This window comes from Triticum aestivum, chromosome 7B (genome assembly GCF_018294505.1).
Source record: "Triticum aestivum cultivar Chinese Spring chromosome 7B, IWGSC CS RefSeq v2.1, whole genome shotgun sequence".
NCBI lineage: Eukaryota > Viridiplantae > Streptophyta > Magnoliopsida > Poales > Poaceae > Triticum > Triticum aestivum.
Window position 1 is genome coordinate 104,706,397 of NC_057813.1, and position 15,076 is coordinate 104,721,472.

A 15,076-nucleotide genomic window follows, 5' to 3' on the forward strand; every position below is an offset into this window, starting at 1 on the left:
TGTTTGTGTATCGGTGCTCTTTGCGGCAGGTTCTGCCTCCGAGGAGTACCACGATCACCCTAACGAAGAACAATATCAGTGCATCGACCCATCAGGCAAGCAACCAACCATTTGATCATATTGATACAATCCCATGTTCTCGCTTCTGCTCTCCTTTACTGCATTAAGACAACGCGTTTCAAACTGCTGTGTGCTACGGTAGTTGAACCCATTTCCTCTGCATGACCTGTCATTGCCATAGTAACTAGATAAAACCCACTAGCATGTGTAGGAGTTGATTGAGCCATATGTATGTGTTGTTCCTACCTTGCTATGCCTGCTATGCTTAGAGTCGTGTCAGGTCTGGTTCATCTGGGTGATGGGCTAGAGTGAAATGATCATGTCGGTAATGAGAGTGATGTGTTGAACACGATTTGGTAAAGGTATCTATGAGAGGCCATGTAGGAGTACATGGTGGGTTCTTTCATTGAAGCCGACCTTAAGCACTGAGATATGTATGTGTGCTTTAAGATTCAGCTACTACCATGTAGTGGGCCCTGAAATATGACCCCGCTCGACTTCTTATTCACCCTAGTCCTCTATCCAGGAGTTGCAAGTAGTTTCTGGTCTTTGTAGCTTACTGGAGGCCGTGGGCAGCGCTGACCCGCGGGGTGGGCTGTGATGCGGTAGGTACGTGGCACGGTGTACCGGATACCCGTTAGGTATCTCGGGAACCCTGTACACATCGTTTGGGGCCGTATGTGGAAACCTCGGCCGGACTCCCTGCGGATGGAACCTGGATAGGCGATAAACCTGGACTAGAGACTTAGGTGTTTAGGTAGGTCGTGGTCTACACCCACGTCGGCTTTCGCTTGAAGTCTGCCGAGCACATGTTGTGTGCAGACCTAAGTGGTGGAAACATGTATGAAGAAGTACACCCCTGCAGGGTTAACATTATCTATTCGAATAGCCGCGTCCGCGATAAAGGACTACTTGGTTGCCTATACAGTTCATAGACAAGTAAATGGATACTACTAAAAATCTCAAGATAAGCATGAGTGCCGAGGATGGCTCTTCCGTAGGATGACGGAGGTGGATCCTCGGTGGTGTATTGAAGTGGTGAGTAGCGGACTCGTGTGCGCAAAACCATTTCAAGTTGGTATCTCGTAGGATAGCTTAGCCAAGAGTCAAAGCTGGCTTGCTGCAATAACCCCACCAACCCTTCTTGATAATGTGCATGTATGTAGGATCTGATGTAAGTCTTGCTGAGTACCTTTGTACTCATGTTGCTTTAATTTACATTTTTTTCAGAAGACGCTGCAACCCCTTCTGATGGGTTCTTCGTAGACGTTGACATCGATGAGTAGACTGAGGCCCGGGTGGTGATCCTGAGCTTGTGAAGGACCACGTAGTATAGCCAGGCTTTCCCAAGCCTCTTTTATTTTACTAGTTGTCCATACTCAGACAAGTTACTTCCGCTGTTGGCTTGTATGCTTGTATGACCTGAATGTTGGGTCATGTGACCCGTACTTGTGTGTATGATATGTATGGCTCCCTGAGCCTTTAAATAAAGTACTTGTGTTGTAGAGTCATGTTGTGATGCCTTGTTGTATTTGCACATATCGAGCATATTGTGTGTATGATTGAAATGCTTGGTATGTGTGGGATCTGACTATCTAGTTGTTTATTCTTAGTAGCCTCTCTTAACGGAAAATGTCTCCTAGTGTCTCCGGAGTAGCTTGCTACTGCTCCGGAACACTTAGGCTGGCCGACATGTGTCCTTCTTCGTTCCTGTGTCTGTCCCTTCGGGGAAATGTCACGCGATGGATACCGGAGTCCTGTTAGCCCGCTACAGCCCGGTTTACCGGAGTCCTGCTAGCCCAGTGCTACAGCCCGGATTCACTTGATGATGACCGAAACGTTCGATGCTGGGTCATGGATGCCTGTCCCTGTAAGTCTGTGCCACTTTGGGTTTACGACTAGCCATGTCAGCCCGGGCTCCTTACCATATGGATGCTAGTGACACTATCATATACGTGTGCCAAAAGGCGCAAACGGTCCCAGGCAAAGGTAAGACGACACCCGTGGGAATACCGTGCGTGAGGCCGCAAAGTGATATGAGGTGTTACATGCTAGATCGATGTGGCATCGAGTCGGGGTCCTGACAAGCCGGATGAAGGATGTCCAACATGTCGGCGAAACGAAGTTGAATTGTTTCTCGCATTGCTATCAATCCTTCAGGATTTGTTTATATGTACGCATAATTTTAATGAAATTGTACTGTGATGCTATGAAGGTTTCAACTTTGGTTCCCGCGGGAAAAAAAAGGTTTCAACTTAGGATTCATGTGTCTTGTCCCGAGATTATCTTGTTACAACATTCCATCAAATACAAATGAAACTACCATGGCTAATGCATCTCAATGGTTCACAGTTCAGCGCCAATATTCACATCACAACTGAATACAACGTTGTGAGAAGGTGTACAAATAAAGAAAAAATATATTAATTGATCGATGTTGTTCGTAGGAACGGCTCCATTTCCTTGGCACAGTGTTCATTGCTTGGCAGCTGCTAGTTTGACCCAGCTCTGTAGCCAAAAAAGAGGTGTTGGAGGACACCACAATCTGATCATTTTGTGCAGCTCCACCAAAATCGAGCGGACCATCCCTATTTGCAAAGATGTACAGTCAGTGTGATTACAATAATAGTGGAACTAGATGATGAAACATAACACACGCAAATAGAAGCCGATCACCTCTACGATCTCTCTTTAGGATTAACTTCTTATTGGAGAAGATTAGGCACAGAGTTGGATGAGGAGGATAGAAAAACCAATCTCCCTTTCTGCAGTCCCACAGAAATGAAAAAACGTTGCCCGTGTGACATTTTGGCCGAACTGCACAAAACACTCTTAAGAAAAAAGTGATTTGTGCAATTCACCAAAAGGTCGCAGTAGCAACCAGGTGAAAATGGATAGTCCTCCTCCTCCTCCTCCTCCTCACCCCCCCCCCCCCCCCCCCCCCTCCTCCACCTCCTACTCAATGCCACACCAATCTAGCATGTAACACCTCATATCACTTTGCCGCCTCACGCACGGTATTCCCACGGGTGTCGCCTTACCAGGCCCGGGACCGTTTGCGCCTTTTGGCACACGTATATGATAGTGTCGCTAGCATCCATATGACAAGGAGCCCGGGCTGACATGGCTAGTCATGAACCCAAAGTGGCACCAACTTACAGGGACAGGCATACATGACCCAGCAACGAACGTGTCGATCATCAGCGAGTGAATCCGGGTTGTAGCAGCTGGGCTAGCAGGACTCCGGTAAACCGGGCTGTAGCAGGCTAGCAGGACTCCAGTAGACACCACGTGACATTTCCCCGAAGGGACAGACACAGGAACAAAGAAGGACACATGTCGGCCAGACTAAGTGTTCTGGAGCAGTAGCAAGCTGCCAAGGCTTAGTGGAAGCACTAGGAGACATTTCCTGGTAAGATAGGCTACCAAGGATAAACAACTAGATAGTCAGATCCCACACATACCAAGCATTTCAATAACATACACACAATATGCTCGATATGTGCAAATACAACATGGCATCACAACATGACTCTACAACTCAAGTATTTTATTCAATAGGCTACGAGGAGCGAGATATTACAAACATGGGTCTCATGACCCAACATTCAGAGCATACAAGTCAAAGCACAAGCGGAAGCTTAACATGTCTGACTATAGACATCTACAAATGAAAAAGGCTGAGAAGCCTGACTATCTACCAGATCCTGCTGAGGACACAAGAACGTAGCTGAGGTAACAAGCTAAACGTCAAAGTCCATGCGGAACTACTAGTGAGACTGAAGTCTCTCTGCAAAACATAAAATAGGCAAACATGAGTACAAATGTACCCAGCAAGACTTACATCAGAACTAACTACATATGCATCAGTATCAACAAGGGGGTGGTGGAGTTTAACTGCAGCAAGCCAGCTTTGACTCCGTGGCTATCCTAAACTATGACTGCAAGTAATTCTTTTGAGGTGGCGCACACGAGTCCACATATTCACCATATCAATACACCACTATGGATCCGCTCCCGTCTCCCTATGAGAACGCCATCCATAGCACTCACGCTTATCTTGCGCATTTTAGAGTATCCACTTCCACTTGTCTATGAACTGTACAGGCAACCCAGAAGTCCTTTACCGCGGACACGGCTATTCGAGTAGATCATTTATAACCCTGCAAGGATGTACTTCTTCATACATGTTTCCACCACTTAGCGTCTGCACACAACATGTGGTCGGCAGACTTCAAGCGAAAGCCGACGTGGGTGTAGACCACGACCTACCTAAACACTCAAGTCTCTAGTCCAGGTTTATGGCCTATTCAGGTTCCATCCGCAGGGAGTCCGTCCGAAGTTTCCACATACGGCCCCGAACGATGTGTGCAGGGTTCCCGGGACACCAAACGGGCGCCCGGTACACCGTGCCACGTGCCTACCGCATCACAGCCCATCCCTCGGGTCAGCGCTGCACACGGCCTCCAGCATACTACAAACACCAGAAACTACTTGCAACTCCTGGACAGAGGACAAGGGTGATTAAGAAGTCGAGCGGGGTCATATTTCAGGGCCCAATGCATGGTAGTAGCAGTTTCATGGATCACAAACACAGAACTCAGTTCCTGAGGACGGCTTCAATGAGACAACCCACCATGTACTCCTACATGGCCTCTCACCATTGCCTTTACCAAATCATGTTCACAACCTTAGCTCACACACAGAAGGACATGTTTACACACCTCGGATTCATCCCCGATGAATCAGACCTGACTCAACTCTAAGCAGTAGTAGGCATGACAAACAAGCATGAATGACTAGGCACATCAAGGCTCAAACAACTCCTACTCATGCTAGTGGGTTTCATCTATGTAATGTGGCAATGACAGGTCATGCAGAGGAAAAGGGTTCAGCTACCGCAACAAGTAACAGATGAATCATTGTTGTCCTAATGCAATAAAAGAGAGCAGGAGCGAGAGAGTGGGATTGTATCAGAATGAACAAGGGGGTCTTGCTTGCCTGACACTTCTGAAGATAGTATAGTTCTTCATCGGTGTCATCGAACTCATCGTCGGAACACATCTATCGAGAGGGGGCAATTGCCGGCAACTGAGAAAGAAACACAATTAATGCAATGCACAATATTATGCATGCTCATGACATGGCAATATGAGTGTGCTGGCCTAGTGCAACTACAACCAGATGGATTTGGGTCATTTTGAACCAAAGGTTCAACCCCAATTTCAAATTATGAATTTAAATAGTGCCTTATCATGTTTTGAACTAAACAGCAAGGTTAAGTTGTTTAAACATGCATGAAACTAGTACAGCTGGATAGATTGGATTTTTCTGATCATTTTTCATATATAAATCTTTGCATTCGGAGCTATAGATTAATTTCTATGATTTTTAGAAGTTAGCACTATTTTTAGGAATTTCCTGAATAAACTTAAATCCAGAAAATGCTTTACTGCGTCAGCATTGCGACAATTTGACGTCCACAGGTCAACAGGGGCTGGTCCGGGTCAAACCTGATGTGTGGGTCCACATGTTAGTATAACAGGGCAGGAACAGAGGCTGTCCAGTGGGTCCTGGTCAACGTTGACATGGCAGGGTCAAACTGGCACGTGGGGCCGGTTGTATTAACCTAATCTAAACAGGGAATAACTCCGGGGTTAATTAGGGCATGGGGCCCATGTGTCAGTGGCTGTGGGGTTGGTTAGCGGGGTTATTAGCAGGTGGTTAGGTGCTAATGACGGTGCTACATCGGCCTCGCCAGAGTTCGGCCGACGGTGACCAAAACCGCGGCGGCAATTCGCGGGACCTACGCTACAGGCGGCGGATGGATGTGCAGAGACCACCAGGACGAAGCCCAGGCTCGGCCGCATCCAGGGGAGGTGACGGATCGACGCGGGGTGGTTGCAGCTCGCCGGAACATGGCTCGCGGCGGCGCCGTAGTTCGGGTGTTTGCGGGGTTGGTGCTACTGTGCACGGGAGGGCGAGCTGGTGGGTGTTCTTGGCTCCTGGGAGCACGGTGAGTTCGGTGACACGCTCGAATGCTAGCACCAGCGACTGTGGCTGCGGCGGTGACATGGACGGCGGCCGGAAGCTCACGGCTCCGGCGATTGGCGTGGCTAGAGCGAGCAAAAACTCGCGGGGAGAGAGGGGAATCAAAGAGGAGCTCACGGTGGCGTCAACGGCGGTCTCAATGGGCTCGGGGATAGCTTGGTAACGACGAAACAACGGAGGCGATCTCGGGCGGCTGGTGATGAAGACGACGGCGGTGGCGACGTTCCGGACCCTCCTGGCTCGCGTGGCTCGTCAAGGACGAAGAAGACAACATGGCGGAGCTCTCAAACACGAAGGGCGGTCGAGGGGAAAGCGGGGAGCGCGTGGCCAGCGAACGGCGGCGATGGTGACGTTCGGTTTCGGAAGAGAGAGGGCGGCAAAACCAGAGATGAGGATGGAGAAGAGTGAGAGAGAGGGTCAGGGGGTGCGTGGTGTCTCCAGGGCGTCCCGGGGAAGCGGCAAGCAGGAGCTGGTGGAGAGCGGGCGCGCGCGAGGCGACCATGCGCCCAGTCCTTCTGGCAGAGGAGGAAGATGACAAGGGGGGCACTAGTGGGCTGGGCTGGCCACTTGGGCGGCAGGTAAGCGCCAGGTAATTCCTTTGTCTCTCATTTTTGAAATTGTTTCTGTTTTCTATTTTTGTTTTGTTTGTTTTGATTTAGTAGGAGTACTACACAAATTTATTTGCTTTTGTAAATTATTGTATGGACTAGAGATATTATTCTAGAGCCCCACAATAATTTCCAAAATTATTGGGCATGTATTTCTTTTATAACAGAAATAAAGCCAATTCAAATACATTATGATTTAATTCAAATGCCCAACATAAATATTTCCGTGACTCCAAAAATATTGGTTTGAATTTTACCTCTTGCCAATATTTTCAAAGAGTAACAAGAACATTTCCTTGGACTCATTTGATGAGAATTAAATGTTGATTATTTTTGAACTGGTTTTTGAGGGTTTCAACAAACCTCAATTCAACTTTCTGAAATTTAGCCATGATACATGAGTGCAGATGCAACTATTCCACTCAGGTATTCTAGGGCTGTGACAGAGGCCCCTTCGGTGTCGGCGTCCATACCAGCCGGATCTGCTGCTGCTGCTCCAGCTCTCACTCGCTCACTTGCGCTGCTATTGCTGCTCTGGCTCTCACTCGATCGCTTGCTCGCCCAGCTGCTGGTGATCCGGCTCTTGCTCGCTCGCTCGCGCTGCTGCTGCGGCTCTCCCCCTTGCTCGTGCTGCTACTCTGCTCTAATTTAGCTACACTTCAGTCGACTGAATCGACTTTTGGGTCAGTCAATTTTCAGCGGGTGGGGGGCTCGCGGGAGTTAAGGAAGAACCACCCACAGCGGGGATGGGGGCTTGCCGGAGAGGTACCCCACTATCTATTTTAGGTTACAGGGTGAGGGGCGGGCGGCCTAGAGGGCTGGCCGGGGCGGCAGCGGACCAGCGGTGGGGAGTTGTTTCGGGCGGCGAGGTTGCGCTGGGGCCGGCGGCAAGACCGGTGGTGGCTGGCGGCTCAGGGGGTGCAGGTTGAAGATGAACTGCAGGCCCTCCCTAAACTACATGTCAAGTGCCTCTCTGCTACCATTGCGTTCAGTTTTGACAGTAACATTCAGATTCCATAGTAAATTTCAGTTTCGACAGCTAAGTTCAGAGTCAACAGTTTTTACCTCATCTGTTGTACTCAGGTGGTTTTTGGTGATGTAAATTTTACATCTATTTTACATCATCTATTGGAGATGCTATTCGAATCCCACTTGAGATTGACAATGTCTATCTTGCGCTGCTTCAGCCTTGACGTCTTACGGCTCACCGGAGCTGCTCCAACGACAGAACGATCCATCACAACAGAGCAGTGCCCTGGACGCTGTCTACAGATTCCTCAGATCTTCCTCCACACCTACGACAGCCACCTCTGCCTCAACTACTTCAGCGACCAACCCAATGATGCTGAGGTCAACACGGCTACGGCAAAGAGGTTGTACACTTTTTGCATCACTTATTACTATACATTCATGACGATCCATTAGGGCTATCTTGGTTCAACGGAAAAACATAGAAATAGGGAATTTTCCAATGGCACTCTACTATTCAATTATTCATGCATTTCGTTGAAAGGAATGAAGCAAAACATCCACCTGGACCTACTTTTCAAAATCCTATGCATGAAAACAAGACCAAGTGCATTAGTGGCAGAATAACATTCTGACTGTACACTGTCGGTGGGAAACGACACCTATGGGATCACAAGAATCCGTACTACGGTTGCGGAGAACGGGGTTGTGAGAATAGCAGGATTAGTAATCAGCACAAAGATTGTTTACCCAAGTTCGGGCCGCGAGGATGCGTAAAACCCTAGTCCTCCTTGGTGGATGTATTGAGTGTTCTTGAGCTTTCGAACTAGCTATGGGTGCTGCGTGGTTCGAAAGAGCCGAATCCTTTTCCCGTGCACCATGGGCCTCCTTTTATAGGCGAAAGGGGCTGCCACAGTGGCACACAGGAGGTGGAAAGGCCTACAGTGTTGTGAGCTTATTGCTCGTATTACAGGAAAAGACGCATTTAATGTGCGGCTTAGGTGTCCCTTCACTTTATCAAGGACGGGAGCAAGGCCCGTCCCGTCCGTCGCCGCTCTTCCTCGCTTCGACACGCGCCCTGGCCAGCGATGCATGCGGTGCCATGTAGGTAGGCAAGCAGCTGAGGTTGCATGGTGGTGGAGCCTCCACGGAGATCAGCATGCCGCCACGCAGATGTGTGCTGAGTTGGCCTGGAAGCTGCATGTTGCCATGCAGGTGCCTGCCCAGGTGGTTGGGCTGGCAGCTGCATGTGAACAGCGGTGGGTACTCGGTTGGTGCGGGCCTCGCAGTGGCCCCGCTGTCGCCTTCGGCAAGGGTCTTGTCGGGTGGCCCGGCAAGGGTCTTGTCGCAACGCGCTGTCATCCCCGGCATGGATCCTGCCGGGGGTCTTGTGGGTTCCGTCGGCAAGAACCTTGTCGAGGATCGTTGCCTTCCAATCCTCATCTGATCTCGAATATTCTTTGTCTTCACAAAGATTTGCATGCCACCATGGAGGTGCCTCCTTAGCCCTGGCCCAACGTGGTTGTTGGCGTTGGAGACCGTGGGCTCGAGGGTGGCTCGCTCCGCTGGTGTGGGCGAGCTGCCCCAGCAAGGGTCTTGCCAGGGCTGTTGAGGCTGCCCCGGCAAGGGCCTTGCCGGGGAAACCTGCTTCGTCCATCCGATCTCTGTGGCCTTGGTCCTTGACGTTGCTTTGTTTGTCTCGTGCCTTCGGCTTCTCTCCGACTTCCCTCCTTTGCCCTGCTATGCGTGGCTGTGGCGCGTGGCTCTAACTGCCCGTGCAAAAGTAAAGGGGTCAAAAGGAGAGCCCCTACTTTTGTACAGCGACTGGAGCCCCCGGTCCTGGGCCACACATAAGCGTGAAACGTTGTGTGGCCAGGCCCAGAACGGTGCGCGGGCAGGTGGGGCGGATTTTACCGCGGTAACTGTTCCGTCCGTTGCGCTTCGCCACGACTTGCATTGGACGCGCGTCGTGGAGGAGCGTGCATGACATGGGAGGCATGCGTGGGACAGTTCCCGCACGCATGCATCCTTTCGCAGTTAATGGGAAAGGAGGCGGCCCGCGCCTTCCCCATAAAAAGGAATAACCACGGGCGCGCTTCTCACTTTACCCCTTCCATGCGCCTTCTCCAATCTTGGAACCGCCGCCCCCATTCTTCCTCCTTCTCCAGCCCCCTGTCTTCGTCCACCGTCGTTGTGCTTCCGCCATCCTCTGGCCTCTTGCTTCTCGCAGCTGCCATGGCGCCCAAATCCACCAAAGGCAAGGGAGTGGCCAAAGATGCTGGGGCGGCGGAGCAGCCGGAGAGCGAGATGGTGGCGTGACAGGCGCAGTTCGCCTACTTCCCCTCGACGGTCGACGTGTCCGAGCTCCGAGAGTTCTTCAAACCTCTGTGAGGGGTGAAGACGGGGGAGAAATGACGGGGCATCCAGCCACGCGCGTCATCCCCGCATGCGCCGGGGCCGCCCCAAATCGGTACCCCTTCTTCGTCGACTACTTCTCCTGCGGGCTCGCCCCCCCCTTTTTTTGATTTCTTCAAGGACATCATGGACACCTTCGGCTTCCGCCTTCTGGATTTCACTCCGAATGCCGTGGTGTGCATGGCTCTCTTTGCACACCTCTGCGAGGGCTTTGCCGGGGTGCACCCCAACACGGCGCTCTTCCGCCACTACTTCTCCCCTCAGATCCAAAAGGGGGCGCCATCTCCGGTTGCGTCGCCTGGATCCCGTGGGCCAAGGGGACGTACCCGGAGGGCGCCAGGAAGGAGAGGTGGGAAGAGTGGCGGGGCCAATGGTGCTGGATTGAGGAGGAGAACCCGCCAGCATTCTGCGAGGTTTGCCGGGAGCCGCCGGTCCGTGGAAGTCTGGGGAGACATCGACGCCGATGATGAGAAGCTCACGATCGCCACCACTAGGATTCTTCGGCTTACCCAGGCCAGGATCACCCTCGAAATGATCGGGGCGGACTTCATCCGTCGTCGAATCGCTCCTCTGCCCGACAAGGGGAGGCCGGCCTGGCTTTTCACGAATGCTGCTGACATCATGAGGCTCCGCCCGGCCTCGACCACAATTTGATGGTGCTGAGGCACGCCCATCTCTGCCAACGGATCTTCCAGCTCGAGGTTAATGACAAAGGAGAGGTTGAGCGGTCCGGCAAGGTTGGAAGGGCTGCCGCGAAGGCCGGCAAGGTTGCCAAGGAGCCAGTTTTCAAGTTGCCGGCGGGAATGGTCCCGCTTTGCAACAATTCTCGCCGGTCCGAGATTATCGCCATGATGCCGCTCTTCAACGCGCACGACATTGACCCGAGCTGGGTCGAGCTGGACGAGCTCAAAGTGCAGGAATTTTTCGACACCGTGCACGAGGGGTACGTCACCGCCGAGCCACGGCTTATCCAGGACACCTCTCTGGCAGAAATGGACTACATCACCGCCAAGGTGGAGGAGGCGAGGCTTGCCAAAGAGGAGGCAAAGCTTGCCGAGGAGGCCGGCAGCGCTGGCGGCGTGGAGGACAAGGCCGTGGCGGAGGCGAAGGAAGAAGAGCTTGCCCGGTGGGCGGCGGCCGTTGGGGAGGCCAGCGGCGCCGGCACTGGGGTCCCCCTCGTCGAGGATGTGGTCGACGAGTCGTTGGAGGAGGAGGACAAGGGGGAGGATACCGCAACCGCCGACCCTCCAGTCACTGGAAGAGGGCGAGTCCTGCGGCGGGCCACCTCCGGTGAGTCGGTCCGTCCCGGCTGGGCTGCATAGCTGCGACAGGCCCAGGAGACGTCTGCACGTCGGACGAGGGCTGCAGCAACGAAGAAGGCGGTGAAGGCTGTGGAGGCGAAGAATAAGGCACCCGCTTCTTCATCGTCCAAGCGTGCCCAAACGCCTCCGCCTCCCCCCTCACCGACAGATGTTGGTGCGGGGATCTCTTTTGACTTGGGACCCCTCAGCCCGGAGAGGAAGAGGAAGGCAGCAGAGGAGGAGGAGGAGGAGGAGGATGAAGAGTAATCTCTGCTTTCCCCCGTCTATCTTCCCCCCCATATCGCAGGGATGTGGAGACGCTGGCCCAGAGGGTGAAGAGGTCCAGGATTTCGACAAGCAGCCAGCCCCCGGTAGGCACCTCCAGCATGCCACTAGTGGTGTTGAGCAGCCCGCACAGCAGCCTCCAGCCCAGCCCCAGCGTGAGTCTATCACCCATCCTTCGTCAACGTGCGTCATGCGCGATACTTTGGTACTAAACATGCCGTGGATGTAGGAGGGGAGCAGCACCAAGGGGAGCCGCAGAAGGCTTCTCCCAACGTGCCGCCCCCGTCGACCACGCCGCCCCGAGGGGCGTCCCCTGCAAGGGCACCAAGCGCCGAGGCCATGCACACGGAGGAGGATGAGGAGAACACGAGCGTCGGTGGCTTCGCCTCGACGCCAAACCTTGGCGAGGAAGGGACTTCCGCCTCTCGGCCTGGCACGGGTAAGCCACTCGCCTTCCATTTCCGCTTGCGTTGTTTCCTCTTTTTTACTGGCTTTTGATCTTGGCCTCGCCCTGTCCCCTTCTTGGCATTCAGACTTCTCCTCGATGGACCCAGAGGACGTCGACACCGTTATTAAGGACGTCGCCGAGGATGCCGCGGCGCAGGCCAAGAAGATCGCTGCCGAGGAGAGCGCCAAGGGCGCTGCCGAGGACGCCGCCAAGGGGCCCGCCGGGGAGGCCGGCAAGGCTGCTGCTGAGGAGGTGGTGGTCAATGACCAGCATCCTCCTCCGCTGCCTCCGGCTCTGGCAAGTACCTAAGGGTGAGCAATGACCTCTTTATCCATCTCCCAGGCATGTCGAGCACTAGGGCTCCCATCGAGGGGGAGGTGTTCGACGACGAGGTGCTTGCCGCTGCCGGGCTCGAGGTCGTCGATGAGCCGAGCATTGGTGGTGACGGCTCCCAGGAGGAGCAGCTGCTCCAGGCCATGGGCGCCAGCTTCCGGAAACTCCGGGCGCTCCACCGCGCTCGTCTGGACAAGACCAAGTCCAGGACGGCGGTGGTAGAGAGTGCGGAGGCGGACTTCGAGGGGCGCGTTGCCGAGGCGCAAGACTGGTTCTGCCAGGCTCAAGACGAGCTGAAGGCCGCCCAAAGCGAGCTAGCCAAGCGCGACGTGGAGCTCACCATGAAGTTGGCCGGCATCGAGAAGGCCCAAGAGACGGCGAAGAAATTGGCCGCCGAAGCCGAAGCCGTCCGGACCCAGCTTGAGGCCACACTGAACTCCCAGGAGGAGGATGTTGCCGCGTGCGAGGAGAAGCTTGTCGCTACGCTCCGCGGCAAGGATGAAGAAGTGGACAAGCTTGTCGTATAGCAGACCCAAGAGCTAGAGCAGAGGCATCAGAAGGCACTCGATGCCCAGGCTCTGGTTCACGCCGACAAGGTGAAGGAGCTGGAGGAGCAAGCTTTGAAGTTGTCCCAGGAGAAGGACATGCTCAACGGCGCCCTGGTGGAGGCGCAGGGCGCGGTCATCGGCAAGGCCGGAGAACTCTCCAAAGCCAACAACTCCATTAGAGACCTCAAGCTGAAGCTGGGAGATCTCGAGAAGATGTTGTCGGAGGCCAAAGCCCGAGAGGGGATCCTAGCCAAGGACCTGGAGACCGAGAAGCAGCTGTGGATGAACGAGACCGCCAACCTCAACGATCATGTGGCGGGCGAGAAACGTTGGCTCGAACGCCTTGCCGCCGTTGCGAACTTGGCCGCCATGCACCTGGGAACCATGGGGATGCCGGACATGAGGTACGCCCTGGAGACGAGCCTGAGCCCCAATGCCAACCTGACCCTGTACTTTGAAAGGGTCGTCGACGCTCTGGAGCGGCTTCACTCCAACCGGGCGGCCTCCATGGCCGAGGAGTCCCGGATGCTCTGCCGGGGTGTCATGACCAAGCTGCTTGCCAAGATAGCGCACTGGCACCCTGACCTTGACTTCGGAGCTGCGCTGAAGAGCTTGCCGGAGGATGCTGACATAGCAGCGTTCAGTAAGTGTATCAAGCCCATCCTCAGCCGCATCGACAAAATCAAGAGGTTGGAGGGCCAGCGCCGGGACTAGGCACCCTGTTCCTTATCGCTGCTATAGGTTCATGGCCAAGACAATTGCTATCTTTAGTTAGAACTGCGACGGCAATTTATGTAATATAACTCTGCAGCACTCCTGACATTATGCATGTTATTTTCCTGTTTGATTTTCCTTTGTATGTCCACCCTACTCTAACTGGGTAGGCTTGCCGGCGCATAAACCCAGGGCGGCGTCTTGAGGACGGATCCCCATTGGCCTGCCGGGTGTGCTTGCTGCCGGGCGAACCACCTCACTGCCCTTAACGCGGCTGCTTGAACTGTTGAGCTTGACTCGAGTCAGAGTCGAGAGCATTGCTAATTGTGGAAGGCTACCCTACCGCTCTCGACGCAGCCGCTTGAGCTGTTGAGCGGACTCGAAACAGAACAAGGGCGTTGTCAATCGCGGGAGGGCCCCTCTGCGTATAGGTTTTCCATACATAGGCAGAATCTCTAAGGACGTTAATCTTATATTAAGGAGAAAAGTGTAAAGTTTGGCATGACTTAGCTTTCTCGTCGCTGCCATGGGCATCCTTCGCGCTCGCAGGCAGCGCCGCTCTCTTGGTCGCATTCTCTGCGGGAGTCGTGGCGATGAAGAACTGCCAGACCAACTACTAGACCAGATCCTCACAATTGTGCCCCCTACTTGGCGCGCCAAAGAAGTCGGTGGGAAACGACACCTATGGGATCACAAGAATCCCAACTACGGTTGCGGGGCACGGGGTTGTGAGAAGAGCAGGATTAGTAATCAGCACAAAGATCGTTTACCTAGGTTCGGGCCGCGAGGATGCGTAAAACCCTAGTCCTGCTAGGTGGATGTATTGAGTGTTCTTGATCTCTCGGACTAGCTATGGGTTCTGCGTGGTTCGAAAGAGTCGAATCCTTTTCCCGTGCACCATGGGCCTCCTTTTGCAGGCGAAAGGGCCTGCCATAGTGGCACGAGGTGGAAAGGCCTACAGTGCTGCGAGCTTATCGCTCGTATTACAGGACAAGACGCATTTAATGCGCGGCTTAGGTGTCCCTTCACTTTATTAGGGACGAGAGTGAGGCCCGTCCCGTCCGTAGCCGCTCTTCCTCGCTTCGACACGCGCCCTGGCCAGCGATGCATGCAGTGCCATGTAGGCAGGCAAGCAGCTGAGGTGGCGCGGTGGTGGAGCCTCCACGAAGATCTGCATGCTGCCAGGCAGGTGTGTGCTGAGTTGGCCTCGAAGCTGCATGTTTCCATGCAGGTGCCTGCCCAGCTGGCTGGGCTGGCAGCTGCATGTGAACGGCGGTGGGGACTCGGTTGGTGTGGGCCTGTTAGTGGCCCCGCTGTCGCCTTCAGCAAGGGCCTTGCCGGGTG